Genomic DNA, 14,664 nt, shown 5'->3' with positions numbered 1-14,664 from the left:
GCGTCGGTTGTCAGCTGCCACATCCCATTAACGCCAAATTTCACCGCACCGTCCTAACGGATACGTTCGACGATGATTGCTGCGGTTATTTCGCGCAGTGCTGCTTGTCTGTTAGCAGTGACAACTCTATGCAAACGTCGCAGCTCTTAGTGGTTCAGTGAAGGGTATCGGCCACTGGCTTGTCCATGGTGAGAGATGGGATTATGCCTGAAATATGGTATTCTTGGCACGCTCTCAACACTGAGGGTCTCGAAATATGGAATTCCCCAACGATCCCCTAGATGGAATGTGCCATACGTATAGCTCAAAATACCATAACGCGTTCAAAGCCATAATCACTTCTGAAACTTTTTCACATGGATCAGCTGAGCACAAATGACAGGTCCGACAATGCACTGCCCTTTTATCCTTTTATACCTTGTGTGCGTGATACTGCCGCCATCTGTCTATGTGAATATCGCTAGCACATGACTTTTGCCGCTTCAGTTTACAAAGTAGCTGCGCAGGGATCCAGGATACCGTAACAGAGCACAAAGTTGAGCGCTTGAGCGGTCGGGTAGATGACAGTCAGGTTTCCAACTGGCGTGGTGGCGTTGATGACACTCCCCAGGAGAGACCGCCGCCTTCCAACAGCGTTCGACCCACGCAGAGCATTCGCAAGTCCTGAATCAACAGGGAACTCCAGCTGTGACTGCAGCTAGCCGGGCCCCCAATAGCTGGCCGAGGACGAGCTTATTTCCCGCCTGCCGCTGTTTACACACGTACTCTCGCCGCGAGGCGTACTACGGTCTCCCAGCAACGGGCCAGGAGCACACCTACCGTTGATACTATCTAATCGATACTAGTCGCGCACGCAAGGCACAGAGACTCTTCTGGTTCTATGCTACGACGGCTAGTACTCTGACTGCAGCAAGCGATGGCTTCATACTGTATTCTTGCAGATAACGTATCGTTCTATATCTCTTGTCACCTGGGCATCGTCAGACTCTTGGCCTGTGGTACAAACAGTAGTCAGATCTATCCTTGGAGCTTCAATATTCACAACCGTTAGTGCACTCAAATTGCAGCCGGTGACCATGGATGACCAGGGGTGGCGATGCAATATAACTGCAGATCACGTTATAGATATCCAGTGAGAAAGGTAAAAACGTTTCTCGATGGCGAATAGAAATATAGTCGTGAGCTGACGTCGTTATATGCGCCAGTTTTTCCCGCGTCTGATCCCTGCAAGTGACGGTGTGTGCGGTGGAGGCTACGGGTTGATACGGGTGTCAATAATCCGAGGTACTCAAGCATAGACTGATAGCCTTTTATCGATTTCCAGAACTTGTGTTAACTAGTTCGATACAAAAACAGCCAAAGTTGCAATATTTACTTTTTATTTAGTTGATGACTAGTTTCGGTTTATCTGAGAACCGATTTTCGAATCATCCAGAGAGACAAAACAGTATTTTCCGAAATAACATATAAACCATGTCAAGATCGTACATGTCCATATAGCAAAGAAAAGTTTAACCGTGAACAGTGACAGAACGAACATATATATGTCGCTGTTCATGGTTAAACTTGACTACTTATATAATCTTGACATGGTTGATATGCTATTTCGGGAAACACTGTTTTGTATGCCTGGATCATTTGAAAATTGGCCAGGTGACCCAAAGCTAGTCGTCATTTAAATAAAAAGTGAATCTCGCAACCTTGTCTTTTTGTGTATCGAACTGGAAAGCCATTTTTGTGATTACAGAGTAGGTAATCGGAGTGTAGGAGTTGCTAGGTACATTAAAAGGAACCTGTAAAAGAGCAGGTACTTACCAATCAGCTGCTTTTTCTTTTTCTTTTTTTTTTCAGATATCTTCGATATCATTTACGTGGCATGTGCACAGCATCAAAACTCTCAAATCTTGACTCAGAGCGTAGCTAACTTAGTTATCTATTACATTGTTTTGGTTAATTAGAGCTCATAAGTGTAATAGGTTTACCTAAAAACCGTGCTACTTACAAAACATCAGTGATAGAAAACTTCGTTATCGCTGTTCTTACTGAAACATATAGCTGATTGCCGACTTCATGATAATATAGACAAAAAATCATCTAAAAGACGGTAGAATTTATACAACTAATGTTGAAAATAAATTAGCAACCACTGTCGTCATTTAGTTTCAGAGTAATTGGCATTCATATTTAAACCGTTCTCACTGAAATAGAACACGATAATTTGGAAAGCTAGACAGCTGGGGGACTGATGACCTTAACTGTTTAGTCCCCCTTAAACATCCCAACAACCACCACCACCTAGACAGCATAATTAAATAGCGATGTTGTTGTATCTAAAATATCACATTTAGACAAAGCTCCCTTCACTGTTCAGTTAATCAGAAATGTAATTGTTTAATGGTGTTTTGTAAAACGCCTGCCAAACTACAATAAATAAATGTAGTTGTAATTATTGTAACTTATCAAAGAGAGGCTGCGGGAAGCCATTTTAATCAGTCTGTGCAAGGTTATGATATGAGGAAGACCTGTGCCCTCAATTGCTGCACAATGTAAATATACGAGTTGGCACGAATTACAAGTCTTAAAACGTGCCGATTTTCATCTATATTTCGCATCTGGGAGATCACTCTGTAATGCTTTTAATGATTAATTGGACAGTGAATGTGTAATTATTACACTGAAGCGCCAAAGAAAGTAGTATAGGCATGCGTATTCAAATACAGAGATATGTAAACAGGCAGAATACGGTGCTGCTGTCGGCAACGCCTATATTGGACAAGTGTCCAGCGCAGTTGTTCCATCGGTTACCGCCGCTACAATGGCAGGTTATAACGATTTTAGTGAGTCTCAAAGTGGTGCTATAGTAGGCGCACGAGCGATGGATACAGCATCTCCGAGGTAGCGATGAAGTGGGGTTTTTCCCTTACAACCATTTCACGAATGTACCGTGAATATCAGGAATCCGGTAAAACATCAAATCTCAGACATCTCTGCTGCCGGAAAAAGATCCTGCAAGAACGGGACCAACGACGACTAAAGAGATTCGTTCAATGTGACAGAAGTGCAACAGAAGTGCAAACCTTCCACGAATTACTGCATATTTCAGTGCTGGGTCATCAACAAGTGTCAGTGTGCGAACAGTTCAACGGAACATCATCGATATGGGCTTTCGGAGCCGAAGGCCCACTCATGTACTCTTGATGACTGCACGACACAAAGCTGTACGCCTCGCCTGGACCCGTCAACACCGACTATGGACTGTTGATGACTGGAAACATGTTGCCTGGTCGTACGAGTCTTGTTTCAACTTGTATCGAGCGGATGGACGTGCACTTGTATGGAGACAACCTCATGAATGCTTGGACGTTGCATGTCAGCAGGGGACTAATGAAGATAATGGAGGCTCTGTAATGGTGTGGGGTGTGTGCAGTTGGAGTGATATGGGTTCAAATGGTTCAAATGGCTCTGAGCACTATGGGACTTAACATCTATGGTCATCAGTCCCCTAGAACTTAGAATTACTTAAACGCCGGCCGCAGTGGCCGAGAGGTTCTAGGCGCTACAGTATGGAACCACGTGACCGCTACGGTCGCAGGTTCGAATCCTCCTTCGGGCATGCATGTGTGTGATGTCCATAGGTTAGTTAGATTTAAGTAGTTCTAAGTTCTAGGAGACTGATGACCAATGCAGTTCAGTCCCATAGTGCTCAGAGCCATTTGAACCATTTTTTGAACTACTTAAACCTAACTAACCTAAGGACATCACACAACATCCAGTCATCACGAGGCAGAGAAAATCCCTGACCCCGCCGGGAATCGAGCCCAGGAACCCGGGCGCGGGAAGCGAGGACGGTATCGCACGACCACGAACTGCGGGCAGGAGTGATACGGGACCCCTGAAACTTTCATACAGGGTGTTACAAAAAGGTACGCCCAAACTTTCAGGAAGCATTCCTCACACACAAATAAAGAAAAGATGTTATGTGGACATGTGTCCGGAAACGCTTAATTTCCATGTTAGAGCTCATTTTAGTTTCTTCAGTATGTACTGTACGTCCTCGATTCACCGCCAGTTGGCCCAATTGAAGGAAGGTAATGTTGACTTCAGTGCTTGTGTTGACATGCGACTCATTGCTCTACAGTACTAGCATCAAACACATCAGTACGTAGCATCAACAGGTTCGTGTTCATCACGAGCGTGGTTTTGCAGTCAGTGCAATGTGTACAAATGCGGAGTTGGCAGATGCCCATTTGATGTATGGATTAGCACGGGGCAATAGCCGTGGCGCGGTACGTTTGTATCGAGACAGATTTCCAGAACGAAGGTGTCCCGACAGCAAGACGTTCGAAGCAATTGATCGGCGTCTTAGGGAGCACGGAACATTCCAGCCTATGACTCGCGACTGGGGAAGACCTAGAACGACGAGGACACTTGCAATGGACGAGGCAATTCTTCGTGCAGTTGACGATAACCCTAATTTCAGCTTCAGAGAAGTTGCTGCTGTACAAGGTTATGTTGACCACGTCACTGTATGGAGAGTGCTACGGAGAACCAGTTGTTTCCGTACAGTGTACAGCGTGTGCAGGCACTATCAGCAGCTGATTGGCCTCCACGGGTACACTTCTGCGAATGGTTCATCCAACAATGTGTCAATCCTCATTTCAGTGCAAATGTTCTCTTTACGGATGAGGCTTCATTCCAACGTGATCAAATTGCAAATTTTAACAATCAACATGTGTGGGCTGACGAGAATCGGCACGCAATTGTGGAATCACGTCATGAACACAGATTTTCTGTGAACGTTTGGGCAGGCATTATTGGTGATGTCTTATTGGGCCCCATGTAATTCCACCTACGCTCAATGGAGCACGTTATCATGATTTCATACGGGATACTCTACCTGTGCTGCTAGAACATGTGCCTTTACAAGTACGACACAACATGTGGTTAATGCACGATGGAGCTCCTGCACATTTCAGTCGAACTGTTTGTACGCTTCACAACAACAGATTCGGTTACCGATGGATTGGTAGAGGCGGATCAATTCCATGGCCTCCACGCTCTCCTGACCTCAACCCTCTTGACTTTCATTTATGGGGACATTTGAAAGCTATTGTCTACGCAACCCCGGTACCAAATGTAGAGACTCTTCGTGCTCGTATTGCGGACGGCTGTGATACAACACACCATTCTCCAGGGCTGCATCAGCGCATCAGGGATTCCATGCGACGGAGGGTGGACGCATGTATCCTCGCTAACGGAGGACATTTTGAACATTTCCTGTAACAAAGTGTTTGAAGTCACGCTGGTACGTTCTGTTGCTGTGTGTTTCCATTCCATGATTAATGTGATTTGAAGAGAAGTAATAAAATGAGCTCTAACATGGAAAGTAAGCGTTCCTGGACACATGTCCACATAACATATTTTCTTTCTTTGTGTGTGAGGAACGTTTCCTGAAAGTTTGGCCGTACCTTTTTCTAACACCCTGTATACGACTCTGACAAGTGACACGTACGTAAGCTTCCTGTCTGAACAAATGCATTCATTCATGTCCATTGTACATTCCGATGGACGTGGACAATTACAGCGGTGTCAAATCCCTCCATCATTAGTTAAGACATTAGTCGAGTCCACGCCACGTCGTGTTTCGGCGGTTCTGTGTGCCCGCGAGAGGGCTACACAATTTTAGGCAGGTATACCAGTGTCTCTGGCTCTTCAGTGTAGAAACTGCGAGCGGTCGGGTCTTTATGGGGAATATGTAATGGAACCCCACCGTAGTTGAAACAACCTTGGCAACATGTGGGAGACCATTACGGTGCAAAAGAATAATGCCGTTCGTAAACATTTGTACTTAATGGCTCGCTTCAATTTCCGCAAGGAGTCCACGAACCGATGGGCGTTAGTTATGGCGCCTTGTGCCATATGGTTAATGAGCACCAGACCCTTGCAGCCAAAGAAAAAGATCACGTGACTTTCCCGGATGTGTCGTGCCTGTTATTTCGACTACACTCTCGAAGTTTAACTGGGAAGCCATAAGATCATAATCTCTTCCCACGTGGCTTCCATATTTTTGGATCCCTGAAGAAATTGATTTGGTTCGGACAAAAAGGTGTACGTCTGAGTACAATCATGGTTCCGTAGGCAACGGCAAACATTTTTCCGCTAACGGCTTGCCTCGCAGTGGAGTAAATGTATTAATAGTTATCGTGATTACTTTTGAAATATACAGATTGCTTACTTTCTGCATCCTTCTCGTTTTCATTTATTTGCTCCTTATAAAGTTTATCTAAAATCGTCCGACATCCCTCTCGCATTTTCTTCCGGGATTATTAATCAACTGTTGGCAATGATTTAATAGCTCTCTGTGCATAATTCTACCAGGCGGCTTCCCCTTTCATTCCATCAGTCCATGTTCTCCGACTGTTTTCTCTTCTCTTTCCTTCCTACTACCGTCTTCCAACCCCACATCATATTTTAATTTTTGACACTCTTGATGCATTGAATAATTTCTTTCATTTCGTCAGATATTTCCTCAATATCTACGGAGATATCTGTAGATCTGTATCTACGGAGATAATACGCACATATACTTGATATACAGGGTGATTCAAAAAGAATACCACAACTTTAAAAATGTGTATTTAATGAAAGAAACATAATATAACCTTCTGTTATACATCTTTACAAAGATTATTTAAAAAGGTTTTTTTTCACTCAAAAACAAGGTCAGAGATGTTCAATATGGCCCCCTCCAGACACTCGAGCAATATCAACCCGATACTCCAACTCGTTCCACACTCTCTGTAGCATATCAGGCGTAACAGTTTGGATAGCTGCTGTTATTTCTCGTTTCAAATCATCAATGGTGGCTGGGAGAGGTGGCCAAAACACCATATCCTTAACATACCCCCATAAGAAAAAATCGCAGGGGGTAAGATCAGAGCTTCTTGGAGGCCAGTGATGAAGTGCTCTGTCACGGGCTACCTGGCGGCCGGTCCTAACCCTTTTCGTAGGACTCTCCATACAGTTGATTGTGGAATTTGCAGCTCTCTGCTAGCTCTGCGAGTCGATTTTCCTGGGCTGCGAACAAATGCTTGCTGGATGCGTGCTACATTTTCATCACTCGTTCTCGGCCGTCCAGAACTTTTCCCTTTGCACAAACACCCATTCTCTGTAAACTGTTTATACCAATGTTTAATACACCACCTATCAGGAGGTTTAACACCATACTTCGTTCGAAATGCACGCTGAACAACTGTCGTCGATTCACTTCTGCCGTACTCAATAACACAAAAAGCTTTCTGTTGAGCGGTCGCCATCTTAGCATCAACTGACGCTGACCCCTAGTCAACAGCGCCTCAAGCGAACAAATGTACAACTAAATGAAACTTTATAGCTCCCTTAATTCGCCGACAGATAGTGCTTAGCTCTGCCTTTTGTCGTTGCAGAGTCTTAAATTCCTAAAGTTGTGGTATTCTTTTTGAATCACCCTGTATTGTGATGGACGTTGGTTTTGCATTTATGATTGTCTCGGCTGTGTTAGACCGTTCACTACGCTGATCTTAGCAACATGATAGAAATGAGTTTCTTTCATATACTCACATCTGTCAGTAAATTACAATAGTAATATGCGCTCTTTTGGCGTATTACGAGTGCATGCAGTATCATAAAACACAAAGTGTGATCATTTGAAGAAAAATGAGATGAGATACTGAAATACATCAGCAAGCAATTAGTTAGAAAGTCATTGAAAATGACTATAATTTCATTGTTATCCTTTATTTCATGTATATTTCACAATAACAGCTCGCTAATCGTGGAGAAATTTTCGCACAAATACTTTTGGGTATAAATCGGTGTTTACATCTAAGAAAGAACTCATCCTAGGCTTTTGCAGTATGTATGTCAAAATGAATATTTCACTATGCAGGGGTGTGTGCACGTAATTAGAATTTCCTCACCAACTGATCTATCTACGCACGACTGACGGCTCGACTCAAAGCATTATTTTACATTTTAGTACTGTTTTGCTTTGTGAAAGCTAGGGTATTGATTCAGGCACCAGTTCGAACCGTAAAGAAATGAAAATTTCATACTTGCACATCGAAGAAATACATACACTGAAATACTTGCAGTTTACAGAAACAGAAGAAAATGAATGATGATTTAATAAGATTAAAATTAGGTATGTAAGTGGAGAGAAACTCATAAAATATTGTATCAATGCCCAGGAATACGAAACGTAATCACTGTGTAACGGCAGAGGCACTACACAAGGCACAATAGATAACATAAAACAAGGAATTGTTGGTGAAAGTAAAGGAAATTGCAGTGACAGTGGTAATGTCGGCACCAGCTACAGTAAAAGAACAACACGAAAGATACTATAACCACGAATTATATGCACATCTGAAACAGGTACAAAAGTAATTAAATTTTAGTGACACATGCAAAAAAAAGTCCAGAAATGAAAACAGCAACTATACCTTTCAACTACCGAAATGGTAACTCGTGCCAAGTTAGAAGGAAAAACTCGGGTAACAAAATACCGAGTATGGGACAGCTGAACTAAAGTAGAAGTATTGGAAGTCACAGGAAGACACAACAAAAAAGGAAATAAGGTACAAAGTATTAAATTCAGTGCTGCCTGGCGAGGAAAATAAAAAAAATAAGTTTACTATGATTATCGGAGTGATGTTTCTCAGAAGTGAAATATTTTGTAGCTCATCTGATACTTGGCTTTGGTGTCTTTGCTTCTTTATTTTTCGAGTTCACAGCAGTATTACGCAGTTGTACGCTTTAAGAACCCAATTAATATCGAGAGCTTGACCATAGAACTCTTTCCAAATAGTCTGTATTTCTTTTCTTCGTAGAAATGACCCATGTGTACATTAGTGAAACAAGAAAATTTCTGAAGGAGCGGGATTCGAACTCAGAGTTTTTGCTTAGCGCGGGGACTCGGCTTAACCACTTCAGCCGTTCGGTTACGCTTGCTGGATCAGTCCAAGCCTACGTTTCTTAGTGCTCGCACTCAACGTGATTTCCGCACACGGAGAGACAATGTAACTATCGTCGTTTTTGGCTTTTCTTGGCATGGAATACAAGCCTGCAAAGGTTGTATTTTTCAGAAGTGGTTAAGGCGATCGCATGTGTTTAGCAGGAAATCCGGGTTCGAGTCACGCTCCGCCACGAACTTTCTTGTGTCACTAATAAACTCTATAGATGATGTTCAATCGTATTCGCAGTTTGCGAATACAATTCGTCTATTTAATACGGATGTAGATCGTCATAAATGTTTATTTCTTCAGATATGCAGTGAAGAGCCAAAGAAACTGGTACACCTGCCTAATATCGCGTAGGGCCCCCGCGAGCACGCAAAAGTGCCGCAACACGACGTGATGTGGACTCGACTAATGTCTGAAGTAGAACTGGAGTGAACTGACACCGTGAATCCTTCACAGCTGTCCACAAATCCGTAAGGGTACGAGGGGGTGGAGCACAGTACGTTGCAAGGCATCCAAGATCAGCTCAATAAAGTTAATATCTGGAGAGTTTGGTGGCCAGTGAAAGTCTTTAAACTCAGATGAGTGTTCCTGGATTCACTCTGTAGCAATTCTGTACGTGTGGGGTGTCGCATTGTCCTGCTGAATTGTCCAAGAACTTCGGAAAGCACAATGGACATGAATGGATGCATTTGATCAGACAGGATGCTTACGTACTTGTCACTTGTCAGAGTCGTAGCTAGACGTATCATGGGTACCATGCACATGCCCCACACCATTATGGAGACTCCACCATCTTGAACAGTCCCTTGCTGACATGCAGGGCCCATGCATGGATTGACGAGGTTGTCTCCATACCTGTACACATCTATCCGCTCGATACAATTTGAAACGAAACTCGTACTACCAGGCAACATGTTTCCAGTAATCAACAGTCCAAAGTCAGTGTTGACGGGCCCAGACGTTGCGTACGGTTTTGTGTCGTGCAGTCATCAAGGGTACACGAGTGGTCCTTCGGCTCCAAAAACCGATATTGATAATGAAACTTCCTGGCAGATTAGAACTGTGTGCCGGACCAAGACTCGAACTCGGGACCTTTGCCTTTCGCGGGCAAGTGCTCTACCACCTGAGCTACCCAAGCACAACTCACGCCCCGTCCTCACAGCTTTACTTCTGCCAGTACCTCGCCTCCTACCTTCGCAGGAGAGCTTCTGTAAAGTTTGGAAGGTAGGAGGCGAGGTACGGGCAGAAGCAAAGCAGTGAGGACGGGGCGTGAGTCGTGCTCGGGTAGCTCAGTTGGTAGAGCATTTGCCCGCGAAAGGCAAAGGTCCCGAGTTCGAGTCTCGGTCCGGCACACAGTTTTAATCTACCAGGAAGTTTCATACCAGCGCACACTCCGCTGCAGAGTGAAAATCTCATTCTGCATATTGATAACGTTTCGTTGAATGGCTCGCACACTGACACTTGTTGATGGCCCAGCATTGAAATCTGGAGAAATTTGTGGAAGGATTGCACTTCGGTCGCGTTGAATGATTCTCTTGAGTCGTCATTGGTCCTATTCTTGCAGGATCTTTTTCCGGCCGCAATGACGTCGAAGATTTCATGTTTTACTGGATTCCTGAAATTCACGGTACGCTCGTGAAATGGTCGTACGAGAAAATCCCCACTTCATCGCTACCTTGGAGATGCTGTGTCTCATCGCTCGTTTGCCGACTATAACACCACGCTGAAACTCACTTAAATCTTTATAACCTGCCATTATAGCAGCAATAACAGATCTAACAACTGCACCAGACACTTGTTTTCTTACATAGGCGTTGCCGGCCCCAGCGCCCTATTCTGCCTGTTTACATATCTCTGTATTTGAATACGCATGTCTATACCAATTGCTTTGGCGCTTCAGTATATAGGACACTGAAAAATAAAGACGTCGCAAACTTGTATTATTTTTGTTAAATCTTAGTACAGTTCTAGATGCACGTCTTTTTATTCACGAATTGCTTCTCACAGTTTTATTTTAATGTGACTTCTTCGTATCAGTATTCTCTAGTCCAGGTGCATTAGCAAAAAAAGAAAATAACCGGATTCACTGTAAATTATGTTTGAACGTCAGAAGTGGTGTGCTAGGGCTTAGTCGTAATTACCTCTAATCTTTTATAGCTGTTCCTAGATCCGCTATCCTTTGCTATTAGACTCGTTGAGCGCTGCAGTTTCCATATTGCAGCAATATTATGTAGGAGTTTCCGCCGTTTACGTGTTTTAAGGATTCACGTTTTTTCTTTTTTCTTTTTCGTGAACCGAGTGCACTCAAGAGGAGCCAAATTGTGATCTCTGCCTCCCCAATGGGAACTAGGTGTTCCACGTCTTCCTCAAATAAGTCCAGGTAACTAATGGGATGATTCTTTGAGAACGCCAACGGGGATTTTATTTTCCGTCTTTGCACAACTGTGCTAGCACTGCGTCTCTGATAAACTGATAAATCAGCTGACAATGAGACGATTCGTTACGCTCTTCCCTTTCTTCATGTTTCACTCCCTTCTCATTCTCCCCCCCCCCCCCCCTCTCCGTCCGCAGCACGTGGTGTAGTGGGTAGTGTTGCTGCCTGTGGATCCCAGCGCACTGGCTTTGATTCCCGGCTGGGCTGGAGATTTTCTCTGCATGGGGCTGGGTGTTTGTTTTGTCCTCATCATTTCATCATCATCATCACCATCATTTGTGACTGTGGCTAGATTGGACTGTGTAAAACAATTGGACTGTGTAATAATTGGGACTTTGTACGGACGCTGATGACAGCGCAGTTGAGCGCCCAGCAAACCAAGTATCATCATCATCCTCCCCTCTCCCGCAACGCCCTCTCTCTCTCTCTCTCTCTCTCTCTCTCTCTCTCTCTCTGTGTGTGTGTGTGTGTGTGTGTGTGTGTGTGTGTGTGTGTGTGTGTGTCTGTGTCTGTAAACAATCACAACTTTGTATATATAAACTTGGTGTCTACTCCTTTGGACATGTCGGAATACCATTTTGATCCAGCAGCCACTATGAATCAAGTCACAAGTAACAATCGAATGTCAAACAGTGACTGCGAGCGGGTGTTGATTTAAATCAATGGGGAAAGTTGAAAATTTATGCTGGATCAGGATTCGATCTTGGGTCCTCTGATTACTAGGCAGAAGCGCTGACCACTTCTTCATCCAGACCCAGTGGTCATCGGAACAGCACACCTCCCGTCAGACCCAAATTCTCACCTTATCTACACACTACGAATGTAGTACCCCTTACCTATTATCATCATTACTCGCGGCACTTCGCCGATTCCCGTAAGAGTTCGAACCTGTTGCGCGTCCTCACTGAAGGGATCACTGGCCGGGGCAGTGGTCGGCCCTTCTACCTAGCAAGTAGGAGACCCGGTTGCGAATCCCAGTGCAACACAAATTTTGAAATTTCCCCATTGATTTAATCAATGTCCTCTCGCTGCTACTGTCTGTTATTCCTTTGTGACCTGGTCCGGCACACAGTTTTAATCTGCCAGGAAGTTTCATATCAGCGCACACTCCACTGCAGAGTGAAAATCTCATTCTGGAAGCATCCCCCAGGCTGTGGCTAAGCCATGTCTCCTCAATATCCTTTCTTCCAGGAGTGCTAGTTCTGCAAGGTTCGCAGGAGAGCTTCTGTGAAGTTTCTAAAGTAGGAGACGAGGTACTGGCGGAAGTAAAGCTGTGTGGACGGGGCATGAGTCATGCTTGGGTAGCTCAGTTGGTAGAGCACTTGCCTGCGAAAGGCGAAGGTCCCGAGTTCGAGTCTCGGTCCTGCACACAGTTTTAATCTGCCAGGAAGTTTCCTTTGTGACATTATTTACAACTTTGTTTTCGGTAAATTTATGCTTTGCCATAATGTCGCGTGGTTGTTCTTTTTCTTGTGTTGTTTCAGTTTCTGGTTTTGTGATTTTAAAACATGCTTTATATAATTTTGTTCTTCGTCTCAAGCAAAGGGGCTCTACGCATCCTATTTTGCAAACCGAGCGAGGTGGTGGAGTGGTTAGTACACCCGTCTTGCATTCGGGCCCGCATCTCGTGGTCGTGCGGTAGCGTTCTCGCTTCCCACGCCCGGGTTCCCGGGTTCGATTCCCGGCGGGGTCAGGGATTTTCTCTGCCTGGTGATGGCTGGGTGTTGTGTGCTTTCCTTAGGTTAGTTAGGTTTAAGTAGTTCTAAGTTCTAGGGGACTTATCACCCCAGCAGTTGAGTCCCATAGTGCTCAGAGCCATTTGAACCATTTTTTGCATTCGGGAGGACGACGGTTCAAATCCGCATCCAGCCATCCTGATTTGAGTTTTCCGTGATTTCGCTAAACCGCTTCGGGCAAATGCTGGGACGGTTCCTTTGAAAGGGCAAAAACGATTTCCTTCCTCATTATTCCCTGATTCGACCATGTGCTCCGTCTCTACTGAGCTCGTTGTCGATGGGCCATTAAACACTAATCTCCTCCTCCCCCCTTCCCCCCTTCTCCGCCTATCTTGCAAGCTACACACCCAGTATCGACGTCACCCTTTGTCCTGGTGGTCTTTTAGATTATTTTACAGAATGCTGTGGTTCAAACGTCTAATACTTTCAATGTATTAAATATTGTAGCTGTCTTGTAGTCACTGACGTTGGTGTATTATGAGCGACCACCGGAAATTAATAATTCTGTGAAAAGGAGGGGACGAGCATTCAAAATTTTTTGTGTTGTCCTTCACAGCTATATATCATTTCATTAAGCTTTGTTTGGAATAAAACCATGCATTTTTTTACAAAAAATATGTGTTTAAAGTGGCAGAATCCTGCCAACATCGGCCAAGCACTGAGGATAAACTGGACCTTCGGGTAAGCCGCCCGAGGCTCTGAACTGCTGTACGTTGCGCAGGCAAAGTGCCGGAAGGAGAGGCTCGCTTGAGGTGCAGTTATGACGCGAGGTACAACAGGGAATGCGATAACAAAAGTAAAGTAAAGGAGGTCAATTAAAATACTTTTTATAAAGAGATGCTGTGTAAAGTCTTTTTACGAGAGCGTATATATGAACATATAACAGAAAAAGTAGGAAAAAAAGAGGAAAAAAAGACAGCCCAATTAAAGCACTTTGAAACAGAGAGAGCATTGTACACGAGAGAGGCTCCCAGAAATATGATTGAAAGTTAATTAATAGTACGAAATTTTCAAAGACACACACACACACACACACACACACAAACACAGAGAGAGAGAGAGAGAGAGAGAGAGAGAGAGAGAGAGAGAGAGAGAGAGAGAGAGAGAGAGAGAGAGAGAGAGAAGCAGTTGCACCTTTTCACGATACGGAAGAAATTTTAGAGGATCTTGTATCTAAATACTTTCTTTGTTTGGTGTTTATTGGTGTTTAATTATTCTCAGAGCTCGAGTTCCAGAGGCTTTTGTTCATATTAGTTTCTTGTAGCTTCATTAAAACATAAGCTGTGCAAATAATTTACGCGAGATTGAATGTGATAAGCAAATTACCTCAACAAATGGATGTCATGTAAGTCATGCCTTGTATGCAGTGAGATTTGGACGACGTTACTGAGGTCGTGAAATATCATCGCTCCTCACCACCTTCACAGAGAGTCCGCTACGACTTAAAATTTGTCAAAAAATTTGGATAACGAATCAACTACAAATCTTGAGG

At 44.0% G+C, this 14,664-nt stretch overlaps 1 non-coding gene across 1 annotated transcript; it reads left to right on the top strand.

Moving 5' to 3' along the window:
* The first annotated feature begins 10,279 nt into the window (after window positions 1–10,279).
* Window positions 10,280–10,354, top strand: Trnas-cga (transfer RNA serine (anticodon CGA)). The gene has a single exon. It is a non-coding gene; the product is annotated as a tRNA-Ser (tRNA).
* The last annotated feature ends 4,310 nt before the right edge of the window (window positions 10,355–14,664 follow it).

The sequence above is a fragment of the Schistocerca cancellata genome, chromosome 2, assembly GCF_023864275.1.
Source record: "Schistocerca cancellata isolate TAMUIC-IGC-003103 chromosome 2, iqSchCanc2.1, whole genome shotgun sequence".
Classification (NCBI taxonomy): domain Eukaryota; kingdom Metazoa; phylum Arthropoda; class Insecta; order Orthoptera; family Acrididae; genus Schistocerca; species Schistocerca cancellata.
This window is presented reverse-complemented; position numbering and strand designations above follow the sequence as displayed.